General features: G+C 47.0%; 2 long non-coding RNA genes across 2 annotated transcripts in view; one reads left to right on the forward strand and one right to left on the reverse strand.

Annotated features, from left to right (window-relative positions):
- LOC105734416 (uncharacterized) overlaps positions 1–14,328 on the forward strand; it is a 97,482-nt gene that overhangs the window by 56,816 nt on the left and 26,338 nt on the right. The window contains exon 2 of the long non-coding RNA XR_010337947.1: positions 3,370–3,406. This is a non-coding gene — a long non-coding RNA (uncharacterized LOC105734416). The remainder of the gene's footprint in view (positions 1–3,369; positions 3,407–14,328) is intronic.
- LOC135269730 (uncharacterized) lies at positions 9,875–12,108 on the reverse strand. Its single transcript, XR_010337998.1, has 3 exons — positions 11,964–12,108; positions 11,434–11,627; positions 9,875–10,053 (listed from the first exon to the last, which is right to left on the reverse strand). It is a non-coding gene; the product is annotated as an uncharacterized LOC135269730 (long non-coding RNA).

Genomic DNA, 14,328 nt, shown 5'->3' on the forward strand with positions numbered 1-14,328 from the left:
AAAATTTACCTGGGTGTGATGGTGTGTGCCTGTAATCCCAGCTACTTGGGAGGCTAAGGCAGGAGAATCACTTGTGCCCGAGAGGCAGAGGTTGCAGTGAGCCAAGATTGTGCCATTACACTCTGGCCTGGGTGACAGAGCGAGACTCCATCTCAAAAAAAAAAAAAAGAGTATGTTATCAGTTACCGATGAGGGCAACTAGGGGTAAGTCTTGCTGTGTAGACCGGGGGTAAAGAGAGAAAATTACTTGAATATGGTAAGATTCATGACACTCGAGAATGAGATCACCTGACCCAGTCAGGGTTTAGTCTCCTGACACTGCCGTTAACTACTCTACCCCTGTCAGCAAAGCCCTTGGCTGTGTCCTCCAGACCCAGCTCAAAGCACATATTCCTTAACAGCGATTTGATGCTTATTTCTAATAACCAAAGAGATTCTCACCAGTGAGGAGCCAGAGTTGGGCCAGTATCTAGGGTGCTGTGGTTTGAATGTGTGTCCCGTCCCAAAGTCATGTTGAAATTCAATTGCCATTGTGACAATAAGTGATGAGACCATGAGGGCTATGCCCTCATGCATGGATTAATGCCATTGTCATGGGAGTGGGTTCATTCTTGTGGGAATGGGTTCCTTATAAAAGGACAAATTTAGCCCCTTTTGTCTCTCTCTCGCCCTCTCTTTGCCCTTCTGCCATGGGGTGACTTAGCAAGAAAGCCCCCACCAGATGTGACCCCCTGATCTTGGACTTTCCAGCCTCTAGAGCCGGAGAAAGTTCTCTTCATTATAAGTTACCCAGTCTATGGAATTCTGTTATAGCAGCACAAAGCAAACTAAGACATAGGCTCACAGCAGGGAGAGGTGAGGAATTGTCTCAAATAAGTAAGTGAAATTCGAATGCAATCACTTAGTGTGGGAATTCTTTGACACAGTCCAAAACACACCAACCAACCTACTAAATCTTAGGGTTTTAAAAAATAATACTGTGTAAAACCGGATAATCTCACCCCATCCCTGGCCTTTGTGTAGAGTGGAGTCCGGGGTGAAGCAGGTGTCAGGAAAGCTGCCGCCTAGGTCCTGTATTTGCTCTCCTTGTTTATCTCAGGAAGGGCCATCAGGCAGCCCAGCAAGGCATTTGCCTCTTTTCTGAGAAGTCACTCTGCCTCTCACATTCTTCACCAGATCCCTTAGTTAACAACACATTGCAGTGTCGGGGCAGAGAGGACCTCTGAACCATGACATACAATTATTGCTTTTTCTTAACTTCAGAATGCCAAGAGAAACTTCAAATAAATTTCTAGTGCTTCTTGAAATACTTTCAATAAAGACATACATTAAATACTTTATACTTCCTTCCAAATTATGATTTTTAGAGACAGAAGTAATGTTACCTTAGAGTCTTGCCCAGTTCTGACAGACTTTAACAATTATTTGTATGGCCTTTTCTGATTACAAAAATAATTCTGCCTCATAAAAATTCAAATCCAACCGAGTAAAGGAGACTGTGGTGTGGGAGTCTCTCGTGGCCAGGGTGGGGGATATGGACGGGACAAAGTCAGGAATGTCAGCAGTGCACGTTACATGGTAATAAGACCTAGCGATGTTGCACTTTCACGGGAGCACAGATGTTAAAATGACTTCATCAGCCTGGCCTCCTCCAAACGTCCTGCCTCCTGGGAATTGGGAGGCAGAGGCATTTGGGCTCTTGGCTGGTCCCTTTACACATAACATGCAATATCATTCAACAAACACTCAGTGAGTACCAAGCAGTGAGAAGACCCGATGAGCAGGGCAGACCCCAAGATGCCTGCTCTCCAGAAACCCTCTTCTGTGTTGAGAGAAGATGGAACTAAATTTTTAAAAAATCTCACTCCTCCATGCACAGCCATAATCAGAGATGAGCCCCCTCAAAGAAGGGAGCCCGGCTCTAAGAGAACACGTAGCAAAGGGCTCTGCCCTAGACTAGGGGCTGACAGGACTTCCCTGTACCGTCAGAAGGAGGAGACATTAACTAGAAGGGGAGGGCAGTGGGGTGCGAGGCCATGGGCAATCCAGAGCGCAGGAGCTGCAGGTGCAAGGGCCTGTGGTAGGAGGCGGTCTCTGCAGATCTGGAGACTGAAGGAAGACGTGGGAGCTAGGGAACAGACTGGTGGGTAATGTGGTCAGATCAGGCAGGGCTTGTGCTAAGGGGCTTGCGAGCTGAGCAGAATGCTAAGCAGGGTTTTGCGAGTGGGCGAGGCAGAGGGCGGTTGCGGTGGAGGGTGGATTGGGCAGGGGATTGTTGATGGGCGTAACCCCAGTGGGTGGGCCAGTGCAGCTGTCCTAGCAAGAGCGGGTAGAGGCTGCCTGGGGCTGGCAGACAACCAGCGTTTGCTCCAAACCTCTTATGGCTACAAACAGACCATTACTGTTGCAGCCACTGGCTTCCAGGATACCAGTCCACTGTACCAGCCCAAAGGTATCCGCTGCCCTGGGGGAGCTTTCCTGGGAATGCGCACATCCTTATTTAGTAGGTCTCAGGAGGGCTCAGGAATAGGAAGTTTAAAAGCTTCTCCAGGCAGGCATCTGTATTTTTTTCATTTTCTCCACAAAGATTTTCCTGGAAAGAGGGTGTTAAACCCTGAACCAAGCACTAAGCGTTCAGTTCCACCACCTCCATCACATGGTGTCAGCTCACAAGTCTCAGTCCCACCGTCTGTAAAATGGAGGTGGCCATTTCTCTCTGTGCCTCATGGGGTTGTTCGGAGAATCTAATGAATTTGAAAGTGTAACACAAATACCTGATATTCTTGTTCTGTAAACAAACAATAGTTTTTAATGTGAACAAGACATTCTGATTTTATTAGTTGGTATTCTGGCCCTCCTTTCTCTAGGCTATGCTGGACTAGTGAGGGCTGTTTACACAGCACTGGTGCTTGCTCCAGACTCCTCCTCCTTCCCCTGGGTCCCGAGTGGCTTCCCCTCGTTCCCGGCCACAGGTGCTGCTTCCCTCCCACGGGCTCGTGAGGTCATTGCTGCTGTAGCCTGCACCACTGGGTGCCCTGCCTTTGGCCACACATCACCTAACGTTTGCTACGTGCCAGACGCTGACCAAAACTCTTTACACAGATTATCAAAATCATTACCTCCCCCTAAGAGATGAGGAAACAGGCTTAAATAGGTGCTCACGTGGCCAGGAAAGAGGGGAGCTGCTATCTGAACCCTTAACCACTCTGTAATATCATTGTTTGTAGGAAGGAGACATTTCCTTCCTCCCTGGAGTGTGATCCCCACAGCTAAGGGGTGGCCTTTATTCCCACTTATCTGCCCTCTTATTCTTTGTGTCCTAGAGGTCCAACCATTAGGCTCAAACTTTTCTTTTACTCTTTCTTACAGAGAAACAAGGAACCATCAAGCAAAGAGGACGTCTGGGGTGAGTGTATAGATCCAGCCTTGACCCTCTTTAACTAGTGGAGATGCTCATAAGGTGCGAGCTTCCTGAGGACAAGGGCCCCTCTTATTTGTCTCTCTGTGAATGGCACAAAGTAGGTGTTGGGTAATGTTTGTGATTACTGAAGCACTGGCAAGATGTCTAAGGGAAGAAAAGTGTTGATTAATCTAGTGCTGGCTTCTGACACCCTACTTTGATTGGGGGCCATAGCAACGTTAACCTTAAAAGGTGTGTGGAGCTTTACTGTGTATAAAATGCATCAGCCTACCATGTTCACTCTGCGAGATGATTCTTATTCCCATTAGAAGGAAGATAAAGCGGAGGTGCGGGAAGTTAAGTGACTTGCAATGCTATGGAATGATCTGACAGCACTGGCACTGGAGTCAGATGGGTTTGAGTCCTGGCTCTTCCTTGAACTAAGTAGTTGCCATGTGGCTATGTGGCTCTGAGCTAGGTCCTTACACCCTAAAAAGTCTACTTTTCTCATGGGTAAAATGAAGGTGATGATGGCACTGTTTACATAGGATTATCTTCAGGACTAAATGAGATTATGCATTTAAAGTGTCAGGCACATAGTAAGTGCTCAGTAAATATTGGTATTTGCTAGTGGTCGTAGAGCTGGAGCTCTAGTTGTCTGACTTCAGTCAAATGTTCTTTGCCCTAGATTTGAAGTCTATGATCAGCATATTTATACTGAACAAATGCATAGCAGAGCATTGAGAAGGCATTTATGACAATATTTACATAAAGAGTTGGCGTTTGCATTGATAGAACCAAAAACAAAGCCCTCAGAACTGACCAGGGAGAAGAACCATGGATGTCTCTGAGAAACTTGGATCATTCTTTCAGGCCTGAGAAAGGATGGTCTCTGCTGCCTATAATGCTAATGTTCAGCATATTGACCCTGGCTTGGAGTTGCCAACTGATTTCAATTATTGCTTTATCCATCATTTGAGAATGGAATATCACTCATTTGTTTAACAAACATTTCTTGGGCACCTGCTCTGTGCTAGCCACTGTGCTGTGAGTCAGGATGTAATGGAGACCAGAAGAGACAGAGCCTGTGGCTGCACAAAGTCCCCAGTCAGGTAGGAACACTGGAGGGGCTGCTCTCAGCCTTGAGAATCTCAGCAGCCAAGGAGCCACACCCCTGGTGGGTCAGGGACCTGCTCAGAGGGGTGATGACCAGCCTCTGTTATGATTTATTTTCTCTTACTGGTAAAGTTGTGAGCAAGTCTCAGCTCTCGAAAATATAGGTGAGAAGTGGTCACAGAAACAAAGCTGGAGAGAAGGAGTCCTCTTTTTGGGTAGGGTCCTAGGATCCATGAAAACATCTCCAGATGGCAGATGATCTGGAGGGAGAATCCCTTACCTTACCCTCATCTAATCGGACCATCTATCTTTCTAAATGCTATCCCAAAGGATATGTGTCTTGGCTGGATGAGATAGTGGAGGAAGCCCCTTTGATTTTCCTGATGAGATTCTCTCCCTTCAAGAGAAATGGTGGTTTCATAGAGAGATCTAAATTATCCAAAATTAACAGCTTGACATTTATGGTGTTAGCCTCATAACTACTGAAACAGAGACAACCAGAGCTAAAGCACTGGTTTTAGGCCCTCTTCCTAGGACAATATGCTGATTTCCAAAGGAAATGCATTCTTCCATCCAGATCATATCTTCTGGCTGTCCCAAAGCCAGCAATGGAGCTGGCAGGAGAGACTGAGGTGTGATGTGTGTCATGCCTTTTTATTTATAAGACCTACAAATGCCATACTTGACTCATGGAATCAGTTTGGGGATCAAATGAGATCATATATGTAAAACAGCAGAGTGCCTGACTTGTGACAAAGAACATTTGCTAACCATTTGTGGTGGATGTCTGGTTTGGGTCTGCCTAGCACTCCTATCTCCTTTGGGGCACAGTCCCCCTTCCATTCCTTACTGCCTTGGTGGTCATGGTATCCTTTCTCCTGAATGTAGCAAGAGAGAGTTAGGCCCACATGCAAGGACTTGCAGAGATGAGAACAGGATAGACACAGAAAGGGTCCTGGCACACGTGAGACCAGACGTGGTTCCTAGATCCCAGATTTCTATAGCTCCTTTTTCAATTCTGAAATTTCAGTATTTCAACTCTGGGTCACCTTGGGCCAAGCCACAAAGGTGAGCAAAGAGTTTCCATTTTACTTAAGCAGCTTGAGTTGAGTTTCCATAATTTGCCGTTGGTCCCATGAGACTGTGAGGGCATGATGCCATGAGTCCCTGTGGCAGGAGAACCGGGGACAGTAACCTTTTAGGTGCCCACAACTGAGAAGTGAGAATGTTCTCAGAGCACCCCTGGGTCTTAGTCACTGACATTTAAACAGGCTGCAAAACATCTTTCACCTGCTTCTCGCTTGCCCTCTGTGAGTTACATATCATGGCTTACCACCGAAAGTAACACCTCCCTTCTGAGTCTCAAAGACGGCAAGTCAAGCTGAGAACTTGGAGCTGTATATTAATGAGAGGAACCTCCTACTGGTTTAGATCAGGAAGGACATCCAGCGGTCTGCTCAGGTCAGTCATGCCCCAGGCCAGCATCTGGAAGGACAGCAGAGTGGGCTCAGTGAGCAGTGAATATAACCCAGAAAATAGATGTTAGTCCCAAGGGCAGTCTCTGGGCTTCATGCATCTTTGGACTCCCAGGGCTAAGTGCTGCATCAAGGAGTCTGAAATTCTCTATTAAAGGTCCCAGTGAATGGCATGGAATCTGCCCCAGCTGGCAGCGTGTCTTGGCTGCAATAAATGAGATTCTATGGGGCATGGGGAAAGGCATGAGAACTTTAGGCTCCTGAGGTCAGGGAGACACAGCCAAACAGCTCAGATACCAAGTGTCTTGGCAGGCACAGAGGGGTGTGACAGGAAGGTGAGTGAGGGGTGGGGTGCATTTTTTGCTAGTGTGTCCAGTTTTGTTGACAAGGTAGCATCTGAGCAGGACTTTGACTAACTGGTGGGATGCAGGCTCGGGGGCACCTTTTGTGGAAATGAGTGATATGGGCAACATGTGGACCTGGGCTACCATCAGCATCATCTGGGAACTTGGTAGAAAGGCGGAGTCTCCAGCCTGCCCTTTATCTACTGATTTGGGACCCAGCCTGCTGGATTTTAACAAGTCTTACAGGTGATCCTGACGGCTGCTGCCCTAGTCAGTGTATAGAGTGCTGACGGGACCAGGCGGTCAAGCATCTGATTGCGGGATCCCCAATACCAGATTTTAGAACCATGTCGTTTTTCCATACCATTGAGAAGCTTGTGAAAGTTTTTGAAGAAGAGTGAGCCATTCATTTATTCACTCAGCTAATATTTACCAAGCACCTACCACGTGCCAGACCCCACGCTGGGCACCAGTTTCCAACAGTCAATGTGCACACATTAGCTCAGGGCAGCTTTTAAGCAATGGCTTATCTAGAGACAAGATTGCTATTGTCTATCTTTTCCATCTGATTTGCAAATGGAACATACACCTGCTATGCTCTCCAGAAACAACTCTGCTGCTTGTCTCTGACAAAAGCGCTTTAGCTGAGCATTTACGGAAGTTTCTGACACTGGTGGTGTGAATGGATGACAGAAAGCAGGTGCATGTGCACACGCAGTTTTGAAGGGCTGGGGGCCAGTGGGAGAAGGCATTCTCTTTCAGGTCTGCGCTGCTCACGAGGCATTTTAAGACGGGCCTGACAGCCTTTGGCTTTTGCCTTGTGAGGGTCAGTGGGCTCCAGGTGTTTCTCTGTTGATCTAACAGTTTCAGGAAGCCGTGGGCTGGGAAGGTGAGGTTGAGCGAGGGGAGGAGCGGGGAAGGGAAGGAGGAAGGCTGTGGGTAGCTTCTCTTCTGTTCTCACATGACAGTTCTGATGAAATTAGAGTGTGATCTCAAAGGCAAGCTGATCTTTTCATCTGAATTAAATGAAACAGGCCAATACACTCTTCTGGAAGATCAAACATGCCCAGGACAATGTTCAGCCCTCTTTGTCCCAGTTTGGGACAAAAACCAAACTGGGGAAAAGAATGGAGAGGCTGGAGCACCTGCTGGGGCCCCTTCTCTGGCCACACGGCTCCTCTTGGGCTCTGGGCAGGCTGAGCTTGGCGGGCATTGCCCTCTGCTGGGGCAGATCAGGAGAAATGAGCTCAGGCCAGGGATAGTCCTATCAGGTGGCAGAGGACAGGATTTGGAGGAGTCCCAGGGCTACTACAGATTGAGATTTAGCACTCTGGCCTCTTAGAAAACAGCTGGGTTTCTGATCTGCCCAACCCGTCTCTCCTGTCGGGAGCCTTCTTTGCATCCCCTAAAGATTCCAATTCCTCTCCTACTCCAGTCTGTTCCCTTCTTTCTCTGAATGGTCCATAGCTCATGCCGGCTCTGAGGGCAGAGGGAAAAGGAACAGAAGGGAGAAGCTGAGGAATCTCTCCTGCCCGGCACGGTTGGTATCACAAGCTCTATGTCCAGTTTCCTTGTCCTATATTTGGCAGCACGACAGCAGCCTCTCTGACTGATGCGAGCCCCTGTTCTCTTCACTCCCTGGGGATTGTTGATAGGAGGCCAGCATTTCAGTAGGCAGTGCATCATCAGCCCGACCACGGATCTTATTTTAAACTAATTACATTACCGAAGGGTGGGCGGAGGGAGGCGAGGGGGTAATTATAATCGGGAAAAATTTTTTTAAAGGCCTAGTTTCAAAAATCTCAGACTTAATTTAGTAAATTTCAATTACAGAGAGTCGCTAAGCTGAAGATCATTTGCATTACATCCTTAATTACTACTTCATTTGTATCTGAGATCATCAATAGAGATTCTTGGGAATGTGTACTCAGAATAAGTGATTGATCCTAATGAGGCCTTTGTTCCTCCTGAGCCTCACTTGGGAAGCTATTTCTTCCCTCTTGGAGAGGCACAGAGTTTGCCAAGCCGGGTGGAGACACCCTAAATTAGAAATGGAGCCTGTGAAGACATAGGCTGCAGACTCAAGCTCTGTCCTCCTGATGTTCCCCATCAGGCATTAATTGCTCTCCCCTGAATGTATTAGCACTGCCGGACTATTATGGTGATTGGCCTCCGGGCCCAGCCACAAACGTCCATCTTTCTTAGTTGGCAGCAGAAGAAATAGTCTTTTAGGACCTTCCCCTTGCACATGATGGATGCTGTCCTAGACCTTCCTGCTTCTGTGTTTCCCACCACCTTTAAAGAAAGTGCATCCAGCAGTCCTGGCCACTGGGTCTTTATTGGAAAAGCTGGTTTCCAAGATGATTTAACTGGAAAAAAATGAAAATCCCACAAGAACTGAAGACTCTCTATATATGTGTGTGTGAGTCTGTATTAAGACCCTCTTTGTAGAAGGAGACAGACTCCTTGTGGGGAAGAAGGAGAGGTAGGGAAAGGACGAAGTGAGTAAAGGCTGTCTTGGCTAAATCCTGCATGCCCACAGTTCCTTCACTGTGTGGTACCTCACACTCTTACAGGGCTTTACCCAGCACTTGTGCATCAATTAACTTACAGGTAAGAGAATCATTGTCCTCATTCTCTCAGTGAAGAAACTGATACCTACAGAGGTTAAGTGACTTTGCCCAAAATTACTGAGCTGAGGAGTGACAGAGTGGGGACTTAAGTCCCATTTTGTGCTACTCCCATACCCCTGAACCACCTCCGTGGTCTGCCAGCAGCCCGAACGTTCACCCATCTATGGAGGTCAGCGTGTGGGTCCCACTGCAGCCTGCTGCCTCATTTAAACTTTTTTCTGAATCTGTACATTTAAGCAAACCATTTTGTTTCAGAGGCATCCAGAGAGTGGCCTTACTTAACCTTTTTTTGGAGACGAGTCTATTTGGTGGAGAATGGTGGAGGGGCCTGGAGGGAAGGGAAGGGAGGAGCCAGTAGGGAATTTTCCCAGTTTTCCACCAGATGAGGCCAAAGCCCAGGAGTCAGACAAATCCATGATTCTCCTGGCATTCTGCACAGTTGCCAAATCCTGCTCTTTGCTCTCATTATTCCTCTGGGGTGGTTTCCAAGGGTGGAGAAGTGTAGGCTGAGGAAGTGTCTGTGTGGAGGGAGGGCAGATGCTGTGAGGAGGGAGGTGTTTACACCAAGTGTCCAGCCAGGCCTTGGGGTCGTAGGCACCGTCCCAGAGCAGGAAGTATCTTCTGAGCTAGAAGCCCTCAGTTCAGAGGTTCTTTGTCTCCTCAAGAACCTACTGGACATTCAGCATCCTCTGCAATAGCCGCTACCCCTGGCAGTGCAGATGGAATACTATAGTGAAATAAACACATTTTTTGGAGCTCAATAACTCTGGGTTCAAATCCCACCTCTGCTTATGAGCCAGAAGATCTTGGGTAAGTCTTGTAACTTCCCTAAGGATCAGCTGAGATGACCAGTATCCACTGCATTGTGCACTGACTGTTCTGAGGTTTAAATGAATCATGTTAAATAAATAGCAAATGGTGGCTTTAATTAGTAGAGGGTCAGGGACAGCCAGGAAGTGGCAAGAAAGGAGGGCGGCTTGTCCTGCAGACAGTGACGGGGAGCAGGAGTGGATTCCACAATGAAGCAGCTTCCAAGGGCTTTTTGTAAGCAGCCCCTATGCTGGCTCTGGGAGAGCTCTGAGAAACTAGTTTGGAAAGCATAGAAGTCATAAAATAGCACAAGTATTTTTTTCTACTGTGAGCAAAAATATTCATGCAGACAAATCCAAGCCAATCTTCTGGGACTAAGACTCTAAATATTACTTGTGAGTCACCCCAGCTTCCTTCCAAGAGAAAGACTCCCCTATCCCCTCACCCAACACCCCCGTCCGTGACACATTAAGATTGTAGCTTTTCAACTTCTCCCACCAAACTCTCAGTCCCTCATCGTGGGCATGAGGACAGCCCTGTGTGCAGAAAACGTGTTTCTCCATTTGAGTCTCTCTCTTCGTTAATGCCGATTTCCAAAAAAAAAAAACAAAACCACCTCATCAGAGCAAGACCCACGTCAAGCTCCACAGCAGACACTAGGTGGCGCTAGACCCCATGTTATTAAGGCAACGCCAAAGCTGCACCCTTTTCTGGAAAAATTTCTGTTGTGAGATCCTCTTTCCCAGAGTCCTGGGGGACCATCTCAGTTTATACCACAAACTTAAAGTGCCACCAGAAGATCGCATACTATCTCAGGAGCCCTGGCTTTGCTGCTAACTTAGATCTTTTCACGATGTGGCTGTAGAAGGAGTTTCTAGACCTGAGGCTGGAGACCCCCAAGTCCTTCGCTGAACTATAAATAATATTAGGAACAAGTAGCCCATTTCAACTTCTGCTCTGCTCTGAGGCGCAGGAAGGAAAATAACTTTTTCCCTTAAGAGGAGGTGGAGAAAAAAAGAGGCAGAACCTAGAAGCTCCTTTGTGAGGGCAGCCAATCATCTTCCCTCCCCTCCCGGGAAGATTGAAGGCCGAGCCTGACCTCAGGTCATTTCCTTCGAGGGCCAGCCCCTTCTGGGGTGAAACATGATACTCAGTGCCCTTCTGGAGGTAAGCTGTAGCTTCTTTTTTTCTCCAGGGATCTGAGCTGAGGTTGCCCTGAAATGCCTGTGTAATTTCATTGCTGAGAGCACACCTTCAGGTATTTCGAGAGCTCTCTATTGCTGTGACCCCAAAGCACTTATGAACAATAGCAGCAACTGGCAGTTATAAAGCTATTTACAGTTTTCTAAGCATTCTGAGCACTCTTTATGCCTGGAGAGGCAGGTTAGTTGCATCTTCTGTTTGCAGATACAGTGACTGACACCCCAGGGTCTCATTGGAACTGCTGGCACTGATGTTGTGTCTTGGAAATGATGATGATCGTTGTTGCTTATTATAATTTTCACTGTTATGTTCCCTTTGATGTGTAAGAGGCCAAACAGAACACATGCTTAAAGACACAGCTTTTGGTTAATGGGTTTCCTGTTGGCTGAGTCTATCTGGGCTGAATGTGGAGAACCACTGAAAAGAGGTGAATGCCCTGAGCAGAACTTTACCTTCTCAGCCATATGAGAGTTTACTGCGGGGGGGAGTTGCGCTCTACAGAGTGGAGGGCAGGTGTGTGGGGAAGGCTTTCTCACCCCTTCCACCGTATGAAGACATAGGGAGACGATGCCATCTATGAATCAGGAGGCAGGCCCTTCCAAGGCCTGATGCTAGCACTTAGATCTTGGACTTCCAGCCTCCAAAACTGTGAGAAATGAATGCCTGCTGTTTAAGCCACCCAGTCTGTGTGGTTTCTGTTAGCACAGTCCGAATGGACTAAGAAAGAAATTGGCATGCCTCTGTGATGGCGCAAAGACATTGAAGCCCTCAAAGAGCTTTTGGTGCAATGTGGTTGAGGCAAGTTCAGTATATGTAAATAAAAAGAAAATAGATGACTCAAGTCCTAGCAAGAGTTCAGAAATCCAATATCCTAGCTTGGCTGTGCAGAGGTTTCCTTTAGGGTGAAGAGGAGGGAAGGAGGTGGAGGGGGCTGGGAGGAGGTAGGAGGAAAGGCCCTGTTAAGTATTCCTGCTAGGAATACCTGGCGACATTTGCTGGGCTTTACTTTCTGCATAAGAGGTGGTTTTCTCCAAGGTCACATCCAGGCTCTCGATGTCCAGCTGGGGTGTCATCAAAGGCTTTGGGCACCAAGTGCCTGGCTGACGTTTTGCACCTACCGGATGCTCATAAGTCCAACCTTGCCAGGGACTGCCTTGAGCATTGTTGAGATCACTGCAGAGACAGCCTGTCCCATGGCCCATGAAGTCAGAGAGAGGTCACCTAGGAACCAGTGGGCTTCACCTTCTGGCTCGCATCCCCACAAGGTTCTACTCCCCAGGTCCTCAGAGGCTTGGGTGAAGTTCAGGCCCATCACCTCCCCACCCCCACCACAAACTCTTCCCCCTTCCCTTCCACCATACTTTGGGAAAAAACTTCTCTTCTATCATATTTGCTTCAAGAGCTTTTCTTTTAAAAATAAACGCAATTAGTTTTATAGGAAATGAATGTACATGTAGAAAACCAACAAAAGGATTTATGGTAAAAAATAGGCCTCCTTCCCACCCCTGTTCCCCAGCACCCAGGTTCTCTACCCAGAGATACCCCCTGATAACTCATTGTGGACAAAAAGAGCCAAACTCTAAAATATTTGGAGAGATTTATTCTGAGCCAACTATGAGTGACCATAGTCCATGACACAGCCCTCAGGAGGTCCTGACAACATGGCCCAAGTTGGGCGGGGTAGGGAGACATGAAACTTCGATCAAACATAGTTAAGAAATACATTGATTTGGTCCAGAAAGGCGAGACAACTTGAAGGTGGGGGAGCGATGGGGGCTTCCAGTTTATAGGTAGATTTTAAAGTTTTCTGGTTGAGAATTGGTTGAGTTTATCTAAAGACCTGGGATCAATAGAAAGGAAATGAGGTTAAGATGAAGGCTTGTGGAGACCAAGTTTTATTGTGCAGAGGAAGCTCCTAGATTACTTCCGAGAGAGTAGGTTGTAAAATGTTTCTTATCCCACTTAAAAGGGTACCTGGCTCTTAGTCGATGATCTCCTGGGTCTGGAAAGCAAGAGGAAAAATTGGGGGAAAGGGGGTTCTCTATCAAATTTCTATAGATTATAGATTTTTACCACAAGAGACAACCTTGCAGGGCAATTTGAAGATATGGCAAGATAATATATTTGGGGTTTAAATATTTATATTTCCTTCCTTATTTGTTATGTGATGTTATGCCAGAGCCAGGTTGGAAAGCAGACCACCTTATTTGGGGGGATTAAATAAAAACCCCTCTACATGGTGCACGGTGGCTCGTGCCTATAATCCCAGCACTTTGGGAGGCTGAGGTGGGCGGATCACTTGAGCTCAGGAGTTCCAGACCAGCCTGGCCAACATGGTGAAACCCTGTCTCTACTAAAAATACAAAAATTAGCCAGGTGTGGTGGCATACACCTGTAAACCCAGTTACTTGGGAGGCTGCGGCACAAGAATCGCTGGAACTCAGGAGGCAGAGGTTACAGTGAGCTGAGATCACAGCACTGCACTCCAGCCTGAGCAACAGAGCGAGATTCTGTCTTACACACACGCACGCACGTGTGCGCATGCGCACACACACACACATCCCAAACGAAAAAACCCTCTGATGAGACTTTATGGTTTGTAGGATATGACTCCCCAGGCCCCCTCAGGTAGGAATTTGGGGAAGATTAAAACAATCCGAGTTTAGTCCTCACCATTCTCTAGGTCTCCCTCTTATTTCCCTACCCACACAAGCCTCTTCTGTCCATTCTTTTCTTGTTTCCAGAATGTTGTTTTTAAACAAAATTGATTCCGTTTGCTTCTTATTGTCCTCAGGACTTGCCAAATGCAAACTCCTTAGGCCAGACTACAGGTGCTTTCTGATCAGGCCATGCAGACCCCTCCAGCCTCATCACACGCAAAGCCAGGCCCAACGACTGTCAGCGACATGAATCTGTGCTCTTGTTTACCACTGTGTATTTTTATTTTTTCCTGGATGAGACATTTTTTGTGTTGTGGTAAAATATATATAGCATAAAATTGGCCTTTTTAACCATTTTTAAGTATACAGTTCTGTGGCATTAAGTACATTCACGTTATTGTACCACTGTCACCACCATCCATCCCCAGAACTTTTCCCCGACTGGAGCTCTGTCCCCACTAACTTTCCATGCCCTTCCTCCCCAGCCCCTGACAACCACCATTCTACTTTCTGTCTTTATTATTTGAATATTCTAGGTGCCTCATGTAAGTGGAATCATAAAACCTCTGTCCTTTTGTGATTGGCATTACTTAGCATGATATCCTCAAGGTCCACTCATGTCAGAATTTCCTTCTTTATTAAGGCTAAATGATATTTTATTACATGTATATCCTACCCACTGTATAG

Source organism: Aotus nancymaae, unplaced genomic scaffold, assembly GCF_030222135.1.
Source record: "Aotus nancymaae isolate 86718 unplaced genomic scaffold, 86718_ANA_hifiasm-v0.15.2.pri h1tg000057l, whole genome shotgun sequence".
Taxonomy (NCBI): Eukaryota; Metazoa; Chordata; class Mammalia; order Primates; family Aotidae; genus Aotus; species Aotus nancymaae.